The sequence below is a fragment of the Cyrtonyx montezumae genome, unplaced genomic scaffold (assembly GCF_038088225.1).
Source record: "Cyrtonyx montezumae isolate F1298 unplaced genomic scaffold, pur_monq_1.0 scaffold_59, whole genome shotgun sequence".
NCBI classification, from domain to species: domain Eukaryota; kingdom Metazoa; phylum Chordata; class Aves; order Galliformes; family Odontophoridae; genus Cyrtonyx; species Cyrtonyx montezumae.
Genome location: NW_027072066.1, coordinates 289,002 through 312,120, shown reverse-complemented (window position 1 = coordinate 312,120; position 23,119 = coordinate 289,002). Strand labels below are relative to the sequence as shown.

The 23,119-nt window shown below is 49.1% G+C and overlaps 2 long non-coding RNA genes across 2 annotated transcripts; both read right to left on the bottom strand.

The window, feature by feature from the left end:
* Positions 1–2,200: 2,200 nt before the first annotated feature.
* On the bottom strand, positions 2,201–10,038 carry LOC136056848 (uncharacterized). Its single transcript, XR_010622972.1, has 3 exons — positions 9,965–10,038; positions 9,545–9,633; positions 2,201–2,294 (listed from the first exon to the last, which is right to left on the bottom strand). It is a non-coding gene; the product is annotated as an uncharacterized LOC136056848 (long non-coding RNA).
* A 583-nt stretch (positions 10,039–10,621) lies between these two features.
* LOC136056851 (uncharacterized) lies at positions 10,622–13,073 on the bottom strand. Its single transcript, XR_010622973.1, has 3 exons — positions 12,683–13,073; positions 10,948–11,010; positions 10,622–10,707 (listed from the first exon to the last, which is right to left on the bottom strand). It is a non-coding gene; the product is annotated as an uncharacterized LOC136056851 (long non-coding RNA).
* Positions 13,074–23,119: the final 10,046 nt, after the last annotated feature.

Genomic DNA, 23,119 nt, shown 5'->3' with positions numbered 1-23,119 from the left:
TAGTCACGGGATGTCCAGAGTTGTACAGACCTACCCAAGATCACTTCATATACCTCTCCCTTTCAGGAGGTGTTATCTGTAATCTTTATGCAACCCTTTCAGGCCGGCTTGATAGGTCTGCTCGCTCTCCTCACAGCACCAGTGCAGGCAGCAGCACAGCAGAGACCACTGCCATCACTGCGACGTCGTGCTTCTGCAGAAAGGTGCAAACAGCACCGCTCGTGTTTTCTCTGTGTCCATCCCTGCAAGAAACAAGACAGTGTCCCACATTACCTTCCCCTGTGCTACAGATAAGCTCTCAGTGTGTTTCACGGACCCAGAAGACTTTCTTTTTCATCAGTGGGTGCCTCTGTCCCTGGTGCCTAAGCAGGGAGGGGATTGCTTCAAATTCTTGTTGGGTCACCAGTGCTACCCCTGTATTTGTGTGGGCTGAGGGCCAGGGCTCTACCCTGGGCTCTGGGCTTCATCTGCAGAGCAGAAGGGAGGTGAGCAGCGTCACAGAGCTCTGTAGTCTCTCTGTTCTGGGATGCTGCTGGAGCAGCTCTCTGCACCCCACTCAGGTCAGCCGTATTCAAAGTGCCATCCCTGGCTTCTTTGACAACATGTGCTCTGTGCTCACACACTCAGGCTTGGCTGCTGAGCTGGTGTGCAAGAGCAGGCAGGAAGAGCCTGCTGGCACACAGTGACTCTGGTCGGTGACACTGGATGCCCAGGGGACAGAAATTACGTGGCGTGCCAGTTGCTTGAGCTGCCTGTGTTCCTTTGCCGAAGACTGGTGCAGTGTGGGATGGCTGCCTTCCTGCAGTGCCGCCTCCTGTGCAGCCTGTTGGTCATCCCCTTTTAGAAGGAAAGTGAGACAGTAGGACTGGATGGGATGCGCTCTCATTCGGAACTGAGCTGCTCCAATCCAGAGCTCAGGCAAAGTCTGCTGGTCCCAGCCCTCCAAACCCGCCTGCCCCCCCCTCTGTTGCCCAAGGGCATTTGGACGCTCTCAGGAATTGGTGGGTGCCGGCCCTCTCACCCCTCCTGAGGAATCAGCTCTTGTGCAAGGCCCTCACACGCTGTGCTGTGAATGTCACCAACCAGATCAGCTCTGGCACTCAGCAGAGCCTGCAAGGCATTACCCAGGTCACACCTGGGTCTCCAGAAACTGCTGCAGGAGTTGCACTCCCGCCACCTTGTCCCGAAGGAATCATGCTGCTGCCCCCTCCAACATGCTCTGGTTTAAGCCCTGACTTCTGCTTTCAGTCAGACTTTCTTTCGTCCTTCATTTGCAGTTCTTGTGATTTACAGCTCAAGCTGAGCGTCTCCTAGGAGGAGCCTCGTTACCTTCAATCCCATAGTTTTATGAGTTGCTATATAAGCCCATCCTTACACAGATCCAACTCAAATTGTCCTTTTTAACCAATCCAAATGTCTGTCTGCTATCTCTCCCGCCTTCATCCATCATCCATCCATCTATCCATCCAGTTCTGGGTGGTGCATTCTGTTCCCAGAACAGGCAGTACTTCTCCAGCTGCCGCTATGCAGATGTCATCCCGTCATTCTTGATGCCTCCTGTGACTTATCCAGTTGAATCCCGTTCCTCGCTGTTAAGAGTAGCGAGGGGAAAGCTACGTTTCCATACAGCCTAAAATCTCAGGTACTGTAGTCACTAGTGCTAAGTCTCTTCCTACAGTACGACCCCAGGACTGCCCTGTCCCAGGTGCAGAATCTGGCAGTTTGCTCCTGTCAAATTTCCTAAGTTGAGTGATTGCCCTCTGATTTGACAAGTTATCTGCAAGGCCTCTACTCTTGAGGATGTGTGATCCCCATCATGATGAAACCGGTGAACAGAATGATCAGGATTACCAAGGCAGTCTACTGGAGGGGCTGATCAAATTGGCTTCCTCCCAACGTGCATCATCCAAAATTTCAGCTATGAAAGGACGTCCTCTTGCTCCAAGTGACAGCAGTAAGACCATCCCCCAAACCCGCAGTGCCGGGATGGGAGCTTGGTGCTCCTAAGCTGCATGGACAACACTCCGGACCAAAGGTCATGCAGCAACTTATGTAACGCTGCTGGACAGATTGGGCCATGGGCTCTTTGTGAATCCATAACTGGAATTGTTTATTGACTGAGTACAGCCAAAGAAGACTCGGAGCGCTGAGTTGGGCGGCACTCGAAGCGCTGAGTTGGGCGGCACTCGGAGCGCTGCCCTGTAACGCACTGCAGCCGCTGCCTTATGCTGCTCCTCCCATCAGTCCTTCAGCTGCAGCTTCTGCATTGCCTCCACCAGGCTGTTCACTGCGGACTAGAAAGAAACAAAGCACGTGTAGAAATAGGACAGAAACAATCTCAGGAGATCTCATGAAGAAAGTCTGATGGGTAAACCTTCCCGAATGCCCTCATGCAGAACAGCACGTTCCCGTCATTTGGGTTGCTGACATTCCCTTCCATAACATGTTGCCTAGGATAAGATTCATACCCTGCTGCTGGAACACAGTTTCAAAGTTTCAGAGTTTCAAAGTTTGCAGTCCCTGATGAGGCAAGCTTCTTTATCACAGCAGAACCCTCTGGCCATTACCAACTGTGTCCTTCTCGAGCCAGAGCAAGTGTGAAGAAGTTCCCATGGGGCTCTACGTCTCCCAGTGTGGCACTATTGGTACCTAGCGGTGCCTATGACTCCCAGTGGGGTGCTATGGCTCCCAATGGGTCTCTATCACAGATTCACAGAATCACAGAATTGTAGGGGTTGGAAGAGACACCTGGAGATCATGGTGTCCAATCCCCGTGCAAAGCAGCACCCGAGCCCAAGTTGCACAGCAGATCCCTGTCTGTTTTGTATTGAGGAGCTCAGAACTGGACACAGTCCTCCAGGTGTGGCCTCACCAGGGCTGAGTAGAGGGGGAGGATCACCTCCCTCAACATCCTGGCCACACTCTTAATGCACTCCAGGATCCCACTGGCCTTCTTAGGTTCATAGGTTCATTAGGTTGGAAAGGACCTACAAGATCATCTAGTCCAACCATCCTCCAATCACTATCCCTACCCAACTACTAAATCAAATCCCTTAGCACCTCATCTATACGCTTCTTGAACAGCGCTAGGGATGGTGCCTCACCCACCTCCCTAGGCAGGCCATTCCAGTGCCTGACCACTCTTTCAGAGAAAAAATGTTTCCTCAGGTCTCATCTAAATCTTCCCCAGCGCAACTTGTGGCCATTCCCTCTCGTCCTGTCATTATTTATCAGGGAGAAGAGGCCCACCCCCTCCTCACCACAACCCCCCTTCAGGAAGTGGTAGAGTGCAATAAGGTCTCCTCTGAGCCTCCTCTTCTCCAGACTAAACAATCCCAGCTCCCTCAGCCGCTCCTCATAAGCCTTGTGCTCCAGACCCCTCACCAGTTTTGTTGCCCTTCTCTGAACACGCTCCAGGGCCTCAATGTCCTTCTTGTAGTGAGGGGCCCAAAACTGAACACAGTACTCGAGGTGCAGCCGTACCAGGTACGGCCTGAGTACAGGGGGATGATCACCTCCCTGCTCCTGCTGGCTACACTATTTCTAATACAGGCCAGGATGCCGTTGGCCTTCTTGGCCACCTGGGCACACTGCCGGCTCATGTTGAGCCGAGCATCAACCAACACCCCCAGGTCCTTTTCCTCTCTCCATTCTTCAAGCCATTCTGCCCCAAGCCTATAGCATTGCATGGGGTTATTGTGGCCAAAGTGCAGGACCCGGCACTTGGTCTTATTGAACCTCATCCCATTGATCTCAGCCCAGCTGTTCAGCCTATCCAAATCCCTCTGAAGGGCCTCCCTACCCTCAGGCAGTTTGACACATCCTCCCAACTTGGTGTCATCTGCAAACTTACTGAGGGTACACTCAATTCCCTCGTCTAGGTCATCAATAAAGATATTAAATAAGATGGGCCCCAATACCGACCCTTGCGGGACACCACTCGTAACAGGACGCCAGCTGGACTTAACTCCATTAACCACTACCCTCTGGGCACGGCCCTCCATCCAGCTCTTCACCCAGAGAAGAGTGAACCTGTCCACACCACGGGCTGCCAGTTTCCTCAGGAGAATACTGTGGGAGACCGTGTCAAAGGCCTTGCTGAAGTCCAGGTAGACTACATCAACAGCCTTTCCCTCATCTACCTGTCTGGTCACCCAGTCATAGAAGGAGATGAGGTTGGACAAGCACGACCTGCCCCTGGTGAACCCGTGCTGGCTGGGTCTGATCCCCTGGTTGCCATGCACGTGTCTTGTGATTTCCCTCAAGATCATCTGCTCCATAACTTTCCCTGATACCGAGGTCAGGCTGACAGGCTTGTAGTTCCCCGGGTCTTTCTTATGGCCTTTCTTGTAGATAAGAAGCCACCAGGACACCCAGGTCCTTCTCCTCAGAGCTCCTCTCCAGCAGCTCATCCCCCAACCTGTACTGGTGCACATGCTTATTCCTCTCCAGGTGCAAGACTCTATACTTGCTCTTGTTAAACCTTATCCAGGTCCTCTCTGCCCAACTCTCCAGCCTGTCCAGGTCTTGCTGATTGGCAGCACAGCCTTCCAGAGTGTCTGCAGTTCCTAACAGCTTTGTGTAATCAGCAAACCCTCTGAGGGTGGACTCTATCCCCTCATCAAGGTCACTGATGAAGATGTTGAACAGGACCGGACCTGTTGGGAAATGGCTGCAGGAGCAGGGAAGTCAGGTAAGCTGCTAGAAGCACAGACTCAAGCCTTAGCCGCTTTAGCACCACTGACAGGGGGAAGAGGGCAGAAAGCTCAGAGACCGAGACGGAGCCAGAGTCTTAACTGCTTCCAATGCGGAAAGGCAGGACACATGAAAAGGGAGTGTAGGGCTAGGGTCTGGTGCGACAACTGCAACTTTGCAACCCACAGCACCCTAGCGTGCCGCTCGTCGGGAAACTCCCAGCTGAGCGCGAAGGGCTGTCGCGCGCTGACGACAGTGACGGCTCCAGTGATCAGCTCCCCGGGGAGGGTACCCCCCTCTCCGAGCCAGCAGCACCTGATAACAGCCACCAGCATGCATTCACAAGGGCCTCCGACTTGCAACCGGCAACAAAAGAAGCCTCGGCTTGGACCTGGCAACCGTAGTAGACGTAACTCTCTTTGACAGCCGACCCACTCGGATACCTACAACAACTCGGGGACCATTGGTTATATCTGGAACAACTGTGGGTGCTCTCCTGATTGGACATTCTTCTACTGGACTTCGTGGAGTAACTGTTTTACCGGGACTTATCGATGCTGACTTTAATGGAACTGTACAAATAGTGCCATAGATGCAATTTCCACCTTTTCAGATTCCAGCTTGCGCAGTTAGTGCCACTACTTGTCTTGACACAGGACTTGCAGCCGCTCACTTCGGCAGATCGAGGTGAAAGTGGCTTTGGATCCACCGGAGGACTGGTGCTACTTACAATGCCGATAAAATATTTTGGTCAAATCATCTCAACACGGGCTGTCAACCACTGTGATCCATCTCTCCCTATAGACATCACCATCCTCAATGGACAAAGGCAACTGCTGGGTGCACTGATGCAGTTCAAAAAGAAAATGGGGGAGAAAATGGACATAAGGGTCCTGGAATGGCTATTCACAAGTCTGCAACCAAAGACAACGATTCAGCAGTTAATTGACAATCTCGTGGAATTAATTCAAAAAGGACGCCAGAGGATACTTAGTATGGCTGGAGAAGAACCGGGGACAATATATCTGCCCTTAAAGTGCGTGGACTTGGATTGGTATCTGCAGAACTCAGATGAACTGGCAGCAAGCCTGCTGACCTCGGGAGCTGCTTTGACAGTGCGCTCTCTTGCTTCTCCAGTATTGAAATGGATGACACAACAACATTGGCTGGTGATACCCAAACAAAGTAAAGTACCCATAAATGACGCCATCACAGTATTTACAGATGCTGGCCGAAAATCACGCAAGGCAGCGAGGATCATCAGTGGAAGCACAAGATTCTACAAGCACAGCCCAGAGACTCTCTTCAAACTCTGGAACTGCCAGCTGTGGTGTGGGCCTTTATGGAATGGCCACGGAACCCTATTAACATAGTGTCAGATTCACTGTATGTAGTAGGCGAAGTAGAGAGAATAGAAGATGCCAGAATCAGGGAAGTTAAAAATCAGCGTCTCTTTGAATTACTAATCATGTTACAAAGGGCAATAACAATCAGGGATGAAAAGTATGCAGTTCTTCATATTAGAAGTCACAAATGGGCAGAAGGATCGGGCGAAGGGAATCAGAAGGCAGATGACTTGGTTGCCATGTCTGTTCCTATCAATAAATTAGAACAAGCCCTAGAGGCTCACAGTATCTTTCACCAGAATGCTAAGGGTCTGCAAAAGTTATATGGGATCTGTTTAAATGAGGCCAGGGGAATTGTGCAAACCTGCCCAACTTGTGCTGACCATGGTCCCGGACTAGAGTTAGGGGTCAGCCCCAAGGGGCTTGGTCCTCTAGAGATATGGCAGATGGATGTGACCTATGTTCATGAATTTGGCAGACTGAAATATGTGCATGTTACCATAGACACTTATAGTAAATTCATTTGGGCTACGGCCCAGGTTGGGAAAAAGGTATTGCATGTAACTCAACATTTGACAGTGTGTTTTGCCGTAATGGGACTTCCAAAGGTAGTAAAAACAGACAATGGCCCCGCATATGCTAGCAAAAGTTTTCAACAATTCTGTAATAAGTGGGGTGTACGGCATGCTACTGGTATACCTAACTCTCTGACAGGACAAGCTGTAGTAGAAATGGCAAATCAGACACTCAGAAGGTACATAAATAGACTCTCCAATGTGGTGGATGTTCAGGAATGCCTATCCAGAGCACTCTTTGCGATTAATTATCTGTGTATTTTTGGGGATAATGAGGAGGCATCTGCACAGATTCATGGGCGGGTGCCTTCTAAAAACAATGTCAGGCCATTCTTTATAAAATACCGAAATCCAAAAACAGGGATTTGGGAGGGTCCCACAGAAGTAAAATACATAGGAAGAGGATATATGTGTGTGCCCACCCCCGCAGGTCCCTTGTGGGTTCCAGCCAAATGGACCAAAGCAGCAGTATCCGTTCCTGCTAATTCTGCTAATTCAATTCATCAGGAGCCAGGCAATCTCTCAAATATCACAACCAAAGAACCTGTGGGTGACCTGGGTGAACAAGACAGGCCAGACTGATTTGCTTGAGCCTCCAGTCTGCCACAGAACCCTTCCAGACGTGCTTAGCTGGAACTCCGGGTCACAAAGTTGAAGACTTTACTGGGTTTGTAACTGATACACACTGCGTTCGTGGTTGTGTTTCAGAACAAAGTGCATGTCTGATGCAGCATCTGAATGTCCTTCTACCATGGGATCCTCAGGAATTAAATCTACTTGGTTCCCAGGCAGTGGGGAATGCCTTGAGGGGTTGGGGTCAGACATGTTTTTGGTTTGGACAATCACATCAAGGTTACAACGCGCAGGTGCAGTTATTCGGTAAAGATTACTTGAGAAGTTGGACATGCTACCTAATTCTGTCCCACTCTCTAACTCAGCAGGATGGACGATGGTCTCTCCTAAAAATCAGAAAGTGTTTTCTGTGTTGTTTTTCTTTAACAGATAAGATAACTCAGTCATGTCATTGTATGCTTTATATGTATATTGTATATGTATTATGCATTGTATATGATGAATATTGGTAAACTCACTCTTCCTATGAATACTTTTAAGATAATTGGGAGATGGTTTTGTGAGCAATCAAGAGGCTAAAATTAAAAAAAATAATAATTATAGATAGAGAATGGGGAGACTTATAAGGCAAGGAAAGAGGAGGTTCCCCTGAAGAATACGACTGCTGCCGAGAAGATCATACACCCCGCTGCTCTAAGCAAAAGAGTAGGCGAGGGAGGCAGAGGCGTACAGCGGTGGGGCTATGAGAATGACCTCCGAGGTGAAATCACCTTGACCTTTGTCTCCTAATCTGGAAGGCCTCACGAAGCCATACTGAAAATGCTCACTGTATTAATTCAGATTGACCTCAAAAAAAAACATTAAAAAAAAAATTAATCTTTTGGATCACAGTCAATCTATACATAGTCAACTGCAGTGGTTAAGGGATCGAACACAGAAAATACAGGTAGACAAAAATCCCTTCGATGATTGGTTAGGATCATTATTCGGGGGTCTTTCCCCATGGATTACAACCCTTGTAAAGGAGAGTTTGCATTGGCTATTGCTTATTGTAATCATGCTTATTGTGCTTCGCATAGTGTATAGCTGTATTATGAGGGGTAGTGACAAGGCTATACAGAAAGCTATGCTCGTACAAAAAGAAAAAGGGGGAATTGTTGGGAAATGGCTGCAGGAGCAGGGAGGTCACGGTGATATGTACGAGCACAGTTTGCACTGCAGCACAGACTATATGCTCATGGAAAAGTATTAGATGTTGATAGGAGGTCATGATGCTCCTGGGCCAAGTGACAAACAGCTCAAAGCGGACACGAACTGCTTCAGCTGAGCAACCCAAGCTGCCAAGACATCTATGGGAAACTTCTGTGATTAAGTTGTTCACCCTGCTTTCAGTGAAGAAGGCCTCACAGGACTGCTGACAATTGTAACTATAGGTATTTTTAGAGTAAGCTGTCCTTGGTAGTGTATTCCGTTTAGCTAGCAGGTGTTCCCTTTGGGCTCTGTGTTATGCACTGGCCACGCTGATATCGTTCTCAAAGGAAACTACACTGTTTGAACCTTGAGAAAAGTAAAAGCAGGAGATGGTCTGTGGCGAGTGGGAGAGGAAAAGTGCACTTTGAAACAGGGGACGCCCTGCCAGCACCGCCTTTCACATCCGCTGCCGACGCATTCCTGCCTGGTTTCTTAGGATTAGGATGATAACAAGAGTTACCTCCCTCAGGATGGTTTCTCACTGCTGTTAATTGTTGGGAACTGCTTGAAGTTGTCTTTCTCTGAGGCTCTCAGCCAATGATTGTGTGCTATTCTCTGTACGCCCCTGTCTTGAACATTATAAGAATAAGGCTGTCTGGGTAATAAACTGAAGCCTGATCATTCATGTATTGAGTCCTGTCGTGCTCCCTGCCCGAGAGCAATCCACTCGGACCCTGATATCCGCAGCACGGACCCAGCACTGATCCCTGAGGAACACTGCTAAGTGCAGGCCTCCAACTGGACTCTGTGCTGCTGATCACAGCCCTCTGAGCTCTGCCAGTCAAGACAGTTCTCAGCCCACCTCACCATCCACTCATCTATTCCACAGCTCCTCAGCTTTGTTAGAAGGATGCTGTGAGAGACAGTGTCCAATGTCTTGCTGAAATCAAGGCAGAATACATCCACTGCTCTCCTCCCCATCCACCCAGCCTGTAGTGACATCATAGAAGGCACCAGGTTAGTCGAGCATGACCTCCCCTTGGTGAACCTGTGCTGACTACACAGCTGGGTGCTTTTCTATTACATCACTTCCCGTGGGGTTTTACCATCTCTTTTGTGCACTGAGAACAAGCAAGAATGTGCCTGTGTTCACCAAGGACTCACCTCCACACGTGCAGCAGCAGCTCTCAGAGAAGCCTTCATCATTTCTGCTCTCCTCTCTCGTCTTCTTTGTTGCTGTTGTCTTCTCCGTGCTACAGAGTGAGAAAGGAAGAGAAATTTGCTTTGTCAACAGCAAAACTATGGGAGCGTGGGTACCACAAAAACAGATGGCAGAAAAAAGACAAAGGAAATCGGACTAGGAAGCCTCTCAGTGAACGACGCTCCCAGGGGGACGTGCAGAAGACCGTCCTGTAGTGAATGGAACAAGATGGGGTTACGCATTCTGGCACGCCCTTGCCTTTGGACTCCATGGCCTTCAACTCATTTCCCCTCTCCAGAGAAGGAAAAGCAAACCCTAAGCAATCTCAGTGTGCTCTCTAAGGGCAGCAGCTCAGCAGGACGGGTTCTGCAGCGCTTTCTCACCTCTTTGCTTGGAGATCCATGCTGGAGCAGGCCCAGGGCGTGCTGCTGGAGCTGGCACGCTGTCTCCACTTAGATACATCCTTCTGACATTTTCCCTGCTGTGCTCACCCCTCACTCTCTTATGGGCAGGGAGTTGCTCTGCCATTTGTTTCTCTTCCTCCAAGTCCTTGTGCTTCCTTCTAGACAGGGTCTTGGAGAGAGAGTGGGGGTTCACTGCAGGGGAAGGTCTTCCCCCTGGGCTGGGACCTGCTCTGCAAGGAAGGCCTCTGGTCTGGATGTGGGCTTTGGATTCTGTTCTTTGATGATTTTTCTCAGACCAGACCACATTCACACAGATTGTTCCATTTGCTTCAGCAACTCTCCCTGTCATCATCAAGAAAAGCAAAGCGACAAGGTTGAAAGAGAGTCCAGCACTGCTTTTGGTCTGCACAATGGGACACAGTACTCGGAAATCCCATCTTGAGCATTCACAGCCGTGGATCTTAGGATCTTGGGTGAACTGTGGGTTCCCTTTTTCAAATCAGGACAGGAAAGGTAACTGTAAATCTCAGGGATTCATACCCCAAGGAACATGCAACGACAACAGTCCCAGGAAGGAACAGACAGAAAATCCAACTAGAAAGACTGCACCAATGCCAGATGCTTGTTGTGTCTACCTCTCCTGGGGGCTGTGTCACACTCCATAGTCCTCCCCTGCCTTTCCGCACAGCTGCGCTTCAAAGCAAAGTCACTGACATCAGCCTCTGACAGAAAGGAGACAAGAATTATTTGAAGAGCTTCTGGGAGGATGATGTTAGCACAACCAACCACAAACTTCTTGTCTTCAAGCCTAGTTTCTTCCATTTGCCTTTCCACTGCTCCAGCATTGCTCCAATTCTGCAGTCAGCGCAGATCTGCAGCGTCCTTTCCTCTCTCCTCTGTCACACGCACCCCTTCATGCAGCCCTTCGTGTACCCACACCACAGCTCACAAGAGGCTCGTACTTGCCAAGGCTTTCCGTTTCCCTGCTTGCCCAGCACCGTGCCATGGACGCGCAGGCTCCATCCCTAAAACAAAATATCATTCACTGATGTAACAGGAACCAGGAGGCAGTAGCAGTATTGTCCCATTAGCCCATGGACACCCCCAAAGAAACGAAGGCACTGCTTTTACAGCCAACACACAAACTGATGTGTAAACCACAGCACGCTTACAAAAACCATTACGAGTCTCATTCCTGCTCAGGTGGCAGCAAAGGAAGCCCGGTTTGCCTGACAGCTCTACACTCTGCAGAGCAAAGGTGCATCAGCAAACAAAATGCTCCTGGGTGCACAAGCTGAGGAACATTTTTTTTTACTCAAAAAGGATTCACTCAACTCTAAGCACCACAATTTATACACAGGTTTCCATCTCACTGATGCCACCAACTGCTGCTGTCGGCCTCTCAGTGTTTCCACAATGGTTATTTGACATCCCCTACAGCACTGCACCTGCTCTGAAGTAATACTCAGAATTCATTCTTGCACATCACATGTGCAAAGTGCAAGAAGAAACTCACTCCTGTGTGGTGGTAAGTACAGTCCACCTCCATCGCATCTCACTGTGCGTCGAAAGGTGCAGTTGTGTCTCTGCTGTTCCCAAGCACGTGGAACTGCACGGCAATGCTTCTGGAGAGAGAAAGGAGGAAACGTTGGTGAACGGGCAGCCAAGGTTTGCAGAGAGGTTGCAGATAGGTCCAGAGATAGGATGTGAGAGTGCTCAGACACTATTTATCACTAAAGGAAAATACAGGCTGAGCTATGTCCGTGCTATTAGCCCAGGCTGTGTGCAGTGAGTGCACAGTCCAACTGGTTATTGTGCCACTGGGATACCCATGTGCCACAGGGACATCCACCTCTCACTGGGATAGAGACCCATGTGCCATACGGACACCCATGTGTTACTGGGACACATATGTCAATGGGACATCCATGTGCCATTGGGACACCAGTGTGTAAGTGGGACACCAATGTGACTTTGGGATGGTGGATTTCCCCTTAGAAACAAGGAAGAAAACCCAAGCAAAAGAAACCCGGCCGTACCTTTCCACGTGTAGAACAGAAGCAGTCATCTCCTTTCTGAACCATGGCCACTGAAGTCTCCGAGGAAACTCAGGCTCTGAGGGTCTCTTAAAAAGGAACTTCCCTCTCTCTTGGGTAGAGCCGGCTTCACTCTTCGACTGCCTTGCTCTCTGAGATCTCCTTTCAAACAGGGAACCCTGCAGAAAGTATCCACAAGTGAAAAATCGTGAGGAACGAGCACTTTCCCAGCTTTCTTCTGTCATGTAATTTAGCCTCTGGAGGAGGGCAATGTCTGCAAATCAGCTGGCTGCAAGAGCTGCCTGGCACTAGATCCAGTTTGTGTCTGACTGCCATGGCTCCCACCAGCAAGTATTCCTCTCCATCTCCTCGGCAGCTCTGCACACAGCTGGTGTTGCTGTCGTGCAGAAATCTCGCTCTGTCCTCTCACTGCAGCACTTTGGGAATCTGCGAGACCTCCAGCTCTGGCTTACCCCGGCTCAGCAGCACTCCTCCCTCCTGGCTGACACACAGCACAGTGGCTGTGCCACACGGTCAGCACTCATCAGCCTCCCCCTGCTCACCGCTAGCCGGGATGAGGGCGGACGTAGTATGCCCACCCCAGCTCAACTGTTCTGCTGAGACACCTTCCAGCAGCCACCCAGCACCAAGCCCAGCTCACCTGCTCGGCCTGCTCAGCCTCAGCTGTGCCCAGCTCACGCACACGCCGCAGCGCTGCTTCTGATGGGCTGTCCTGGGGTGATCACTTCCAAGAAGGCCCAGAGCTCGGTCTCGCTGTGCAGCACTCTCACCAGAGCACCAGCTCTGCTCACCTCCTGGGGAACAAATGCTCCCATCCCAGCAATGACTGTGATTTCAGTGAGTTCTCCCATCATTTCTGTGCCTTCATCATAAGCAAAGGGCGTGGTCACCTCTCGGTTCCAAATTTTAGGAAACCAACACCAGCGTCACCCAATGGGGTTATCTGAAGTAAAATAACAGAGAAATTCAGATGAGTCTTGTGCAGCCAGCTCGGGTCATCCTTGCATTCAGGCACCGCACGATGGGACCCAGGAAATTTGCCCCTGGGCTGCCTCCAGCTTGGAGGCCAGAAGTGTTATAGGTGTGAGGAACGATACACACCGATCATTACCAACAGTAAAGAATTTATCGAGCAAGCAATAAACGCGCTGGGCGGCCGGGAGTCTCTGCTCCACAGAGAGGCTCCAGGGAGCCTCTCGACCCCTCTTTTTATTGTCTCTTATCTCTGCATTCGTGTTTATCTTTCTCTTCCTGGGCTGCGCTGGCTGTTATGTGGGGGTCATTCTCTGCCACCTGGTGATTGAGATGAAAAGGGCCGTAGTCCTCTTCAGCTCCGATCATGCGCACTTAAGAGATTTTCATGTATTTTTCAGTTTCTTAGAAGGTCACTGCTGATGTTCATTGTCCAGGTGTTAGAACTAAGCGCTGTGGCTCCAATTTGCACAAACTACAAAGTTTCTAGACAAGACATTTATATATCCATTTTGAGACTTCTACAAACTACATAGTTTTCAGAAAGAAAAACACTGAAAAATACTGACACATCTGTCTTGAGTCAGTTTGATTAACAAGTACAGCATTCATTTTTATCACAAGAAGGATTTGGGCTTCCAAGCAATCAGCGAGCATTTGGAGGAGCCGGCCCTCTGGGCTCAATGAGGACAGACAGGTCCTTCTCGGGAAGCCAGCTCAGCAGAGGCAGCAGAGCTCTGCTCATGGGCTGCAGTGCTCCATGGCCAGGTGCTGCATTTCCTCCTGGGCACCCGCATGTGCTCCGACTCTCGTGCAGGTTTCTGCAGGGTTTGTGGCTTCCCGCTGGGGAGCTCCTCACGTTCTCCCGCAGCTGCCCCCCAGCATTGTTCCTGCCTCCTCTGGCTACTGGGTTCTTCTGGTGTGTACTGGTTTAGACTGGGTTGGCACTGGTGAGGGAAGTGGTGGAGGAATGGGTTCCTCCTGCTTCCCACTGGTCTCTAGGGGCCACTGTGGGTCCATATTGTTCCTTACTGGTCTGTACTGTTCATGAGTGGTCTGTATTGGTGTGTCAGGAGAGAGAACAATCTCCAAAGGAGATTTCTGAGCTTCGCAGGGAAGTACTCATCATCTGATCCTGTCCCACTGAGTACACAGAAAAGGAGTGTCCTGCTTTAATCTGAGACAGGTTTTTCCTTCCTAATGTCTGGCATGATGCACTACTTTGGCAGCAAGAGAAGAGAATTGTCACTAACACAGCAACGCTTCATTTTCTCAGCTTCTCATACTACCCACCCACCAAGGGGCTGGGGGTACAGGGAGCTGGCAAAGGACTATTCCATAGCAGGTGACATCGTGCCACAAAGCTGGAAAACCAGTGGGGAGTTGGCCGGACAGAAGCAGCTGCAATTTGGGGATGGGCTGGGCATCACTCAGTGGAGAGAGAGCAACTGCACTGCACACCCTTGTTTTGTAGAATGTGTGTGTGTGTGTATTATATTATAAGCTGTCGTTGCTATTGCATTTTTTTTCTGTAGTAAACAGTTTTTATCTCAACACGTGCGTGCTACTGTGTTGTCCTTGTTTGTTTGTTTTTGTTTTTTATTCACTTCTGCTCCTCATCAATGTAACTTTCCAGCAATTCCTCCTGCATTCGAAGAGGAATGCTTTCTGGGAGTGCACTCAGTGCCCTTGCCCAGGTCATCAGTAAAGGGATTGGACAGGATGGGCCCCAGTACCAATCTCTGGGGAACACGGCTTTGACTGGTCACCAGCTGGGAGCGACTCCATCTGCCACCACTGTTTACCAGTACGAGCTCATCCTTGCTTCCTACTGCTTTCCATTGGTCTCTGTTGACCACTATGAGTCCATACTGGTCTGTACTGGTTCATACCGGTGAGCCTTCACACCGTGGCACGCTGCCTGCCTTTCATCAGCCATTCCCAGCCCTTGCAGGAAGACTTCCCCTTGTCTGCACACAGACTGTAGAGCTGGGATGGGCATCTCCTGCTACTCCACTGGAAAGGGCTGTACCAGAAAGGCTGAGCTGAATGCTGTTTCCATGACTTTGACAACTTAGAAGAAGGTAAAACTGATGTAATTTGCATTTGCACTCATAAAGCCTTTTTGGTGTGTTAAAGGTTTGCTGTGTTTAAAGAAAAACCTATTAAAAAGGCATGTTGGTGGTACAAATAATACGTCGTAATGTCTCGTACCGACATCCAGCACCTCTGAGGTTTTTAGCTGTGATTTCACTCTGATTTCATGGCAGCAGGGATGTGGAGGCAGCACACGAGATGCACTTTGTCAAGAGAAACGTTGTCTGCATCCACAATTTTCCTAACATCTAATTTAAAGTGCATCTTGAATTTTTGGGAAGAGAATTTCTCAGCAACTGTGGAGAAGAAAATGAGCCATCGCTTTAGCTTGAACCTGCGGGAATTAGTGGTGAGGTGCTGATCTCTAAGCATGCAGTTTCTGAAGTGTAAAAGCTGTTTATTTCACCCTATAAAAGAACATTTGAACTTGGATGGCTATTCAAGTTTAAAAGCTATCATAGAAAGGGGTGGGGAGAAGAGAAGAGGCTTAAACCAGTAATCCAAGCTTGTAATACGATCTTCATGTGGTGCATGGCTTGCATAGAGATCCCCTTCAATGTGGGTTTTCTCTGCTTGTAGCAGTCCCAACATACAGGAAATGTACAGTATGTATTTCCAACATTTTCAATAATTGTAGTAAAGCTTATAAAGCAATCCATTCCTTGTGCACTCCTGGAGATCTGCAGTACTCTTAAGTGTGCATTTAAAGAAAGAAAAAAGTAATAATCTTACAAGAGCTTTCAAGAAGCAAGCATCTGCAGCAGCTCACCAAAGTTGGGTGGAGATTTTTATTACTGTGCTCTGACTGCAGGAACAGCAACAGCTTTGAGACCTGGATGGCAAACTGACCTGCTGATGTGGTTCTGGTTTGCTTGCTTGTTTATAAATATCTGAATTTGAGGTGGTTTTGTTTGTTACTTTTCCCCTACAAGTTAAAAGCACTGGGAGTGAAATCAAGCTGGGGAAGAACTTCTGGAGGTGGGCAGAACAAAGTCCCAGTGCCCGTGGGAGGGCAGTGCTGCACGATGAGGAGCTGTGCCAGGGCTGCAGAAAGCCTGGGTCCTGCTGCGTCCCAAAGGAAGCAGAGCTGATGGGTTTGTGTGGCTTCAAGCATGAGCTCAGTGTTCATCCTTCATCCCTGGATGGAGCACAAGGAAGGGAGGCTTCTTGCACGCGTGCGTGCACACTGCGTAACGTCCTTACGCAGGCAGCAGCCTTGCTACAGCGGTCATCTTCAGTGGAAGGCAAGAGAGGTTTTGATTCCCTTTCAGCAAAATTGATAGAAATTTGTCAGAGCTTTGAGAGGCTGTGCTTCACCTGAGCTCTTGCTATCCCTGAACTCGCAGTGCCTTGCTAAAAATAGTTCATAGCGAGTTCCCTGAACTGTGATCCTACCAGTTCTGCATTATTTGACTCACCATTCCTTTGAAAGTATTCATGCTTTCTCTCGTAAAACTTAAATCAGCTTGCTCCCTGGTCCAAGAGCTGACATCGTAATGATGTTACATCCTGTGTAAATGGTGTGAGAGCTGGAAAAACATTCAGTGCAAAAGCACTCAGTGAATTGAGTAAGGTGGGTGAGTTTTGTGATTGATTCCAGAGGCCTTCGAATTTTACCCTTTTTCCTTAGGTGTGCTTAGAGTTACCTTTTCTCTCACTTGTCTTTTATATGACGATATTTTCTTTCTGATGGAATGGTCTCCTCACAGTCTGCTCTCAACCCCACACCTCATCTCTTTGCTCCAGGGCTTCCTCAGGGCCGTGAAAGGTTTTTTTTGTTCCTCCTTTGATGCGTAAAGTGGCCTCTGGGTTGGTTTGTTCTTCTATCTTCCTCTAAAGCATCAGGAATTGGCCTCAGCTGGAAATGGGCTGTTGGATGGAGTACACAGCTGCTTCTGGTGGTAGCAAAAAACTTCTCGGGCTCCTGGCTGATGTGTTTTGCCCCCAGTCACATTGGCGGTGTAGGGTGGATAATTTGAAAGGATGGAATTTAGAGGAGATTTCACAGAGGATGGTATATTTCTGTAAGGCTTTATATCCTCGTGATCAACTGCTTTGAAGTCGGCACAGCCGGAGCTGCAGTGGCTGATTGAGGTACAGGGTGGGTTTTCGGGAGGTTCCAGTCTCAACAGCTGTTCTCGCGAGAGGTTAACGAAGCGTTAACGAGGCACGGGTGTTAACGAGGTAGGTGTTAACAAGGCATAGGCGTTGCCAGCGTTTCAGCGCCCTCGCCCACACCCCTCAGCTGATTAGGGCTGAAGGGGTATATCCCTGAAGGGCTCAGGGAGGGCAGCGAATTATCACATTACAATTCATATATATATATATTATTATAAACTATTATTTATTTATTTACTTTCAATTTTTTTTTCATTTCTTTGTTTATTATTTTTTTGTGCCATGGTCTCTACAAGACAGAGGGCTTGCCTTAAGAAGGCTGTGGCGACCCAGACAGAAGGTCTGCCTAGAAGTGTGGCTACACAGGTCTCTGGTTGCAAGGAGTGCCAGAGCCTGCTACTACTAGATGAGGGTGCTAAGCAGTTCTCCTGTGCGAGGTGTGAGCAGGTGGAAGATCTGCTTAACATGGTGGTTGAATTGAAGGAGGAGGTTGAGAGACTGAGGGCCATCAGGGACTGTGAGCGGGAGATTGACTGGTGGAGTAACTCCCTAGAGTGCCAGAGAGAAAGGCACCAGGGAGATCCCCCACAGTTGGTGGTGGACTCCCTGACCTGTCCCCGTAGGGCAGAAGGGGGATATCTGGGGGATAGGGAGGGCTGGCAGAGAGTCCCTGCTCGGTACCGTGGGTGATCTCCCCCTCTGCCTCCCCAGTGTCCCCAGATACCCCTAAGCAATAGATTTGCAGCATTGGAAGTTGAAGAGGTGATAAGGGGTGAAGTGCAGGAAGATTCCCGCAGGAGGTCACCAATGGCAAGGCAGTCACCTCCGTGCATTGAGACTGCTGCTACTAAGAAAGAAAGGAAGGTGATCGTAGTGGGTGGCTCCCTTCTAAAGGGAACTGAGGGCCCCATTTGCAGACCAGACCCAAACCGCAGGGAAGTGTGCTGTCTCCCTGGGGCTCGGATCAGGGATATTACTAGAAGACTCCCGGATTTGATACGCCCCACCGACTACTACCCATTACTCGTAGTTCAGGCAGACTGCAATGAAATATCTCAGAGAAGTCTGCGAACTATGAAAAGAGATTTCAGGGGATTAGGGCGATTAGTTCAAGGGGTGGGAGCACAAGTGGTGTTTGCTTCCATACCTTCTGGGGCGGTGAAGGACACAGAATGGGCTAGGAAAACACAGGTGATGAATAACTGGCTGAGAGGTTGGTGTAGAGATAGACACTTTGGGTTTTTTGACCATGGGGCAGTTTACTCGGCTCCTGGCCTGTTATCTGTTGATGGGACGAACCTATCCCAAAGGGGGAAACAAATCCTAGCACAGGAGCTAGCTGGACTCATTGACAGAGCTTTAAACTAGCTGTGACGGGGGAAGGGGATAAAACAGGGCTCACCAGTAAAGAGCCTAAGGAGGCTGTGCTGGAAAAAGGGGTGAGGCAGATATCTCAGCTGAAGTGCATCTATACCAATGCACGCAGCATGGGCAATAAACAAGAAGAGCTTGAAGCCATTGTGAGGCAGGCTAACTATGACCTTGTGGCTATTACAGAAACATGGTGGGACCTCTCCCATGACTGGAATACTGGGATTGATGGCTACAAGCTCTTCAGAAGGGATAGACAGGGAAGAAAGGGTGGTGGCATAGCTCTCTATATCAAAGAGTGTTTTGATGTTGAAGAGCTAGTGGTTGGAAATGACAAAGTAGAGTGTCTATGGATAAGGATCAGGGGGATAGTCTCTAGGAGTGACATCGTGGTGAGGGTCTGTTATAGACCACCTAGTCAGGATGAAGAAATAGATGAGATGTTCTATAAACAACTCGTAGATGTTGCACGATGGCCAGCACTCGTTCTCATGGGGGACTTCAACTTCCCTGATATATGCTGGAAATACAATACTGCGCAGAGGAAGCAGTCCTTGAGATTTCTAGAATGTGTGGATGATTGCTTCCTGACTCAGCTGGTGCAAGAGCCTACCAGGGGAGATGCCTTGCTTGACCTACTTTTCACTAACAGGGAAGGACTAGTAGGGGATGTGAAGGTTGGAGATTGTCTTGGCCAGAGTGACCATGAAATGGTGGAGTTTACTATTCTGGGTGACATCAAGAGGGTGACTAGCAAAACTATTACCTTGGACTTCCGGAGGGCAGACTTTGACCTGTTCAGGACGCTTGTTGCAAGGGTCCCTTGGGACTTGCTTCTGAGGGGTAAAGGGGTCCAGGAAGCCTGGATGCTCCTCAAGATGGAAATCTTAAAGGCACAGGAGCAGGCTGTCCCGGAGTCCCGTAAGTCAAGCCGGAGGAGAAAAAGACCAGTATGGATGAACCGGGATCTTTTGTTGAGACTCCGAGAGAAAAAGAGAGTCTATGTCCTCTGGAAGATGGGTCAGGCTACTTGGGGTGACTACAGAGAACTGGCCAAGATCTGCAGGCAGAAAATTAGAAATGCTAAAGCCCAGCTTGAAATTAGGCTGGCTACTGCTGTAAAGGAGAACAGGAAACCCTTTTACAAATATATTAACAGCAGGAGAAAAACTAAGGAAAATTTCCCTCCTTTACTCAACAAGGCAGGCAATATAACCACAGATGATAAGGAAAAGGCTGAGGTTCTCAATGCCTTCTTCACATCTGTCTTTAATAGACAGGACAGTTATCCACATGGTACTTGCCCTGACCTGGAAGTCCGGGACGGGGTGCATAATGCACCCCCTGTGATCCAAGCAGAGATGGTCAGAGATCTACTCCTCCATCTGAACTGCCACAAGTCCATGGGGCCAGATGGGATCCACCCAAGGGTGCTGAGGGAGCTGGCAGAGGTGATTGCCGAGCCACTTTCTGCAATCTATCAGCATTCCTGGTTATCTGGAGAGGTCCCACAAGATTGGAGGCTTGCCGATGTGACTCCCATCTACAAGAAAGGCCGTAAGGAAGACCCAGGGAACTACAGGCCTGTCAGCCTGACCTCGGTACCAGGGAAAGCTATGGAACAGATGATCTTGAGGGAAATCACACGACACGTGCATGGCAATAAAGGGATCAGACCCAGCCAGCACGGGTTCACCAGGGGCAGGTCGTGCTTGTCCAATCTCATCTCCTTCTATGACTGGGTGACCAGACAGGTAGATGAGGGAAAGGCTGTTGATGTAGTCTACCTGGACTTCAGCAAGGCCTTTGACACGGTCTCCCACAGTATTCTCCTAAGGAAACTGGCAGCCTGTGGTGTGGACAGGTTCACTCTTCTCTGGGTGGAGAACTGGATGGAGGGCCGTGCCCAGAGGGTAGTGGTTAATGGATTTAAGTCCAGCTGGCGTCCTGTTACGAGTGGTGTCCCCCAGGGGTCAGTTTTGGGGCCCATCTTGTTTAATATCTTTATTGATGACCTAGACGAGGGAATTGAGTGTATGCTCAGTAAGTTTGCAGATGACACAAAGTTGGGAGGATGTGTCAAACTGCCTGAGGGTAGGGAGGCCCTTCAGAGGGATTTGGATAGGCTGAACAGCTGGGCTGAGCTCAATGGGATGAGGTTCAATAAGGCCAAGTGCCGGGTCCTGCACTTTGGCCACAATAACCCCATGCAATGCTATAGGCTTGGGGCAGAACGGCTTGAAGAATGTAGAGAGGAAAAGGACCTGGGGGTGTTGGTTGATGCTCGGCTCAACATGAGCCGGCAGTGTGCCCAGGTGGCCAAGAAGGCCAACGGCATCCTGGCCTGTATTAGAAATAGTGTAGCCAGCAGGAGCAGGGAGGTGATCATCCCCCTGTACTCAGCTCTGGTACGGCCGCACCTCGAGTACTGTGTTCAGTTTTGGGCCCCTCACTACAAGAAGGACATTGAGGCCCTGGAGCGTGTTCAGAGAAGGGCAACAAAACTGGTGAGGGGTCTGGAGCACAAGTCTTATGAGGAGCGGCTGAGGGAGCTGGGATTGTTTAGTCTGGAGAAGAGGAGGCTCAGAGGAGACCTTATTGCACTCTCCCACTTCCTGAAGGGAGGTTGTGGTGAGGAGGGGGTGGGCCTCTTCTCCCTGATAAATAACGACAGGACGAGAGGGAATGGCCACAAGTTGCGCCGGGGAAGATTTAGATTAGACCTGAGGAAGCATTTCTTTTCTGAAAGAGTGGTCAGGCACTGGAATGGCCTGCCTAGGGAGGTGGTTGAGGCACCATCCCTAGCGCTGTTCAAGAAGCATTTAGATGAGGTGCTAAAGGACTTAATTTAGTAGTTGGGTAGAGATAGTGATAGGAGGATGGTTGGACTAGATGATCTTATAGGTCCTTTCCAACCTTATGAACTTATATGTAGATGGTGCACAGACTACTGGTAAGTAAAGGGTGGCTCACTTTTTACAATGGTTGAGGCTCACTGATGACTCCACATGGGAGGGATCTCCAAGAAGAGATCCTTCCCTGGTGGTTGTCCATCCTTAAATGGCGTCTGGGAGAGGTGGAGCCAGGCTCCACCCCTCCCAATCACACAGGTATATCACCTCCACCTGTGCCCCCATGGCTGACTCGGTGCTCACCTCAGGTGACCAATCAGTGGTTCAGGCCGTGATTCAACAGTTCCCATACACTCCACCCCTTCACGATGTGAACTGCTGATCAAGTAACTGTAGGGTGAGCCCTCCTTAATCCAGAGACCCAATGCAGCACGACGCTTACGTAACTGCCTGTCGTGATGCATATCGGTGTAATCTGGGATGAGTGATGATTGGCATATGGATTATATTCTTCTTTGGGCCAGTGCTTGGTGGTGTCTGCTGGAAGCATGCGATCACGTGGTGTAGGTCCATCTTATGCTCCATCAGTCCCGGTTAGACCATCACCAGATGCTGCACATGATCTTATAGCAACTCTGGAACACTGCAGCATTATTTGGTTCCTTCTGGCGACTCATAGGCTCACAGGGAGTAATATAAGTGTTTCATAGGTACCAAGAGGGGAAGATCTGTTCTCCAGGGTAAGATACAGGCCGTATTCCTGTCTTGGGTCAACACTTCAGCTTGTACAGGGGTAGAAGCTGAATTTCAGTTTATGTAATGCTTCAGTTAATGTACAGCTTCATTTCTGTTTATGGCTTTACCTAGGAACCAAACTGCAGTGCTGAAGAAAGGAGCGTGCTTGGTGCAGCAAAACCTTCTGACACGTGGAGAAATCCACTAGTTCTGTGCAGTGTTCTACCAGACATAGGCCAAACTAGGGCAAGCACCTGAAGGAGAGCATTTCACATGCTGATATTCACGTTCTGACTATACAGGTATGATGTTATTTAGCAGGCTCAAACTTAGTTTTATAGTTAGCAATGACAAGATCAAATCATAGCTGTTGTCATACTGACACCGTGGTGTAGCTATTACCTTCCCAGTGTCCTCTGTTCACTGTTTTACTGACAGTGCCAGTAACAAACTTGTGGCAAAGGATGTGTATGTTAAGTGCTAGGCAGACTTTTAAAGAAAGCAAGAGCTTGAATTCTCCATTGTTTAGATGTATTTCTTCAAACAGTTCTGATCTACTTGAGCTGTTCTGGTGATGCAGAAAACAAAAGCAGCCCATGCTTTCTTGGGGTAATAAAATGCATGCATCCCAAGAGGAGATGTGTCATTTTTTAAACCATTTTTAAAAATGCTGTCAGATGCCGTTTTAGGTAGATGGAGTAAAACACCTCAGAGTTATTTATAGCTTTTTCTATCGGAAGCTTTCAGTATTAAAGTTTCTTTATGGGTCATGCATTTAAATACATTATGTTCAAAGCAAGCAGTAAGTAGAGTGCTGCAGTCATGATGAAAACTTCTAAATCTGCATTTAAGGAAAAAGTCCTCTTCCGGTTTTTTCTTCGTTTGCTCTAATGGTGAAAGAAAGGGAATTGCATCTTTACTGTCTCCAAATA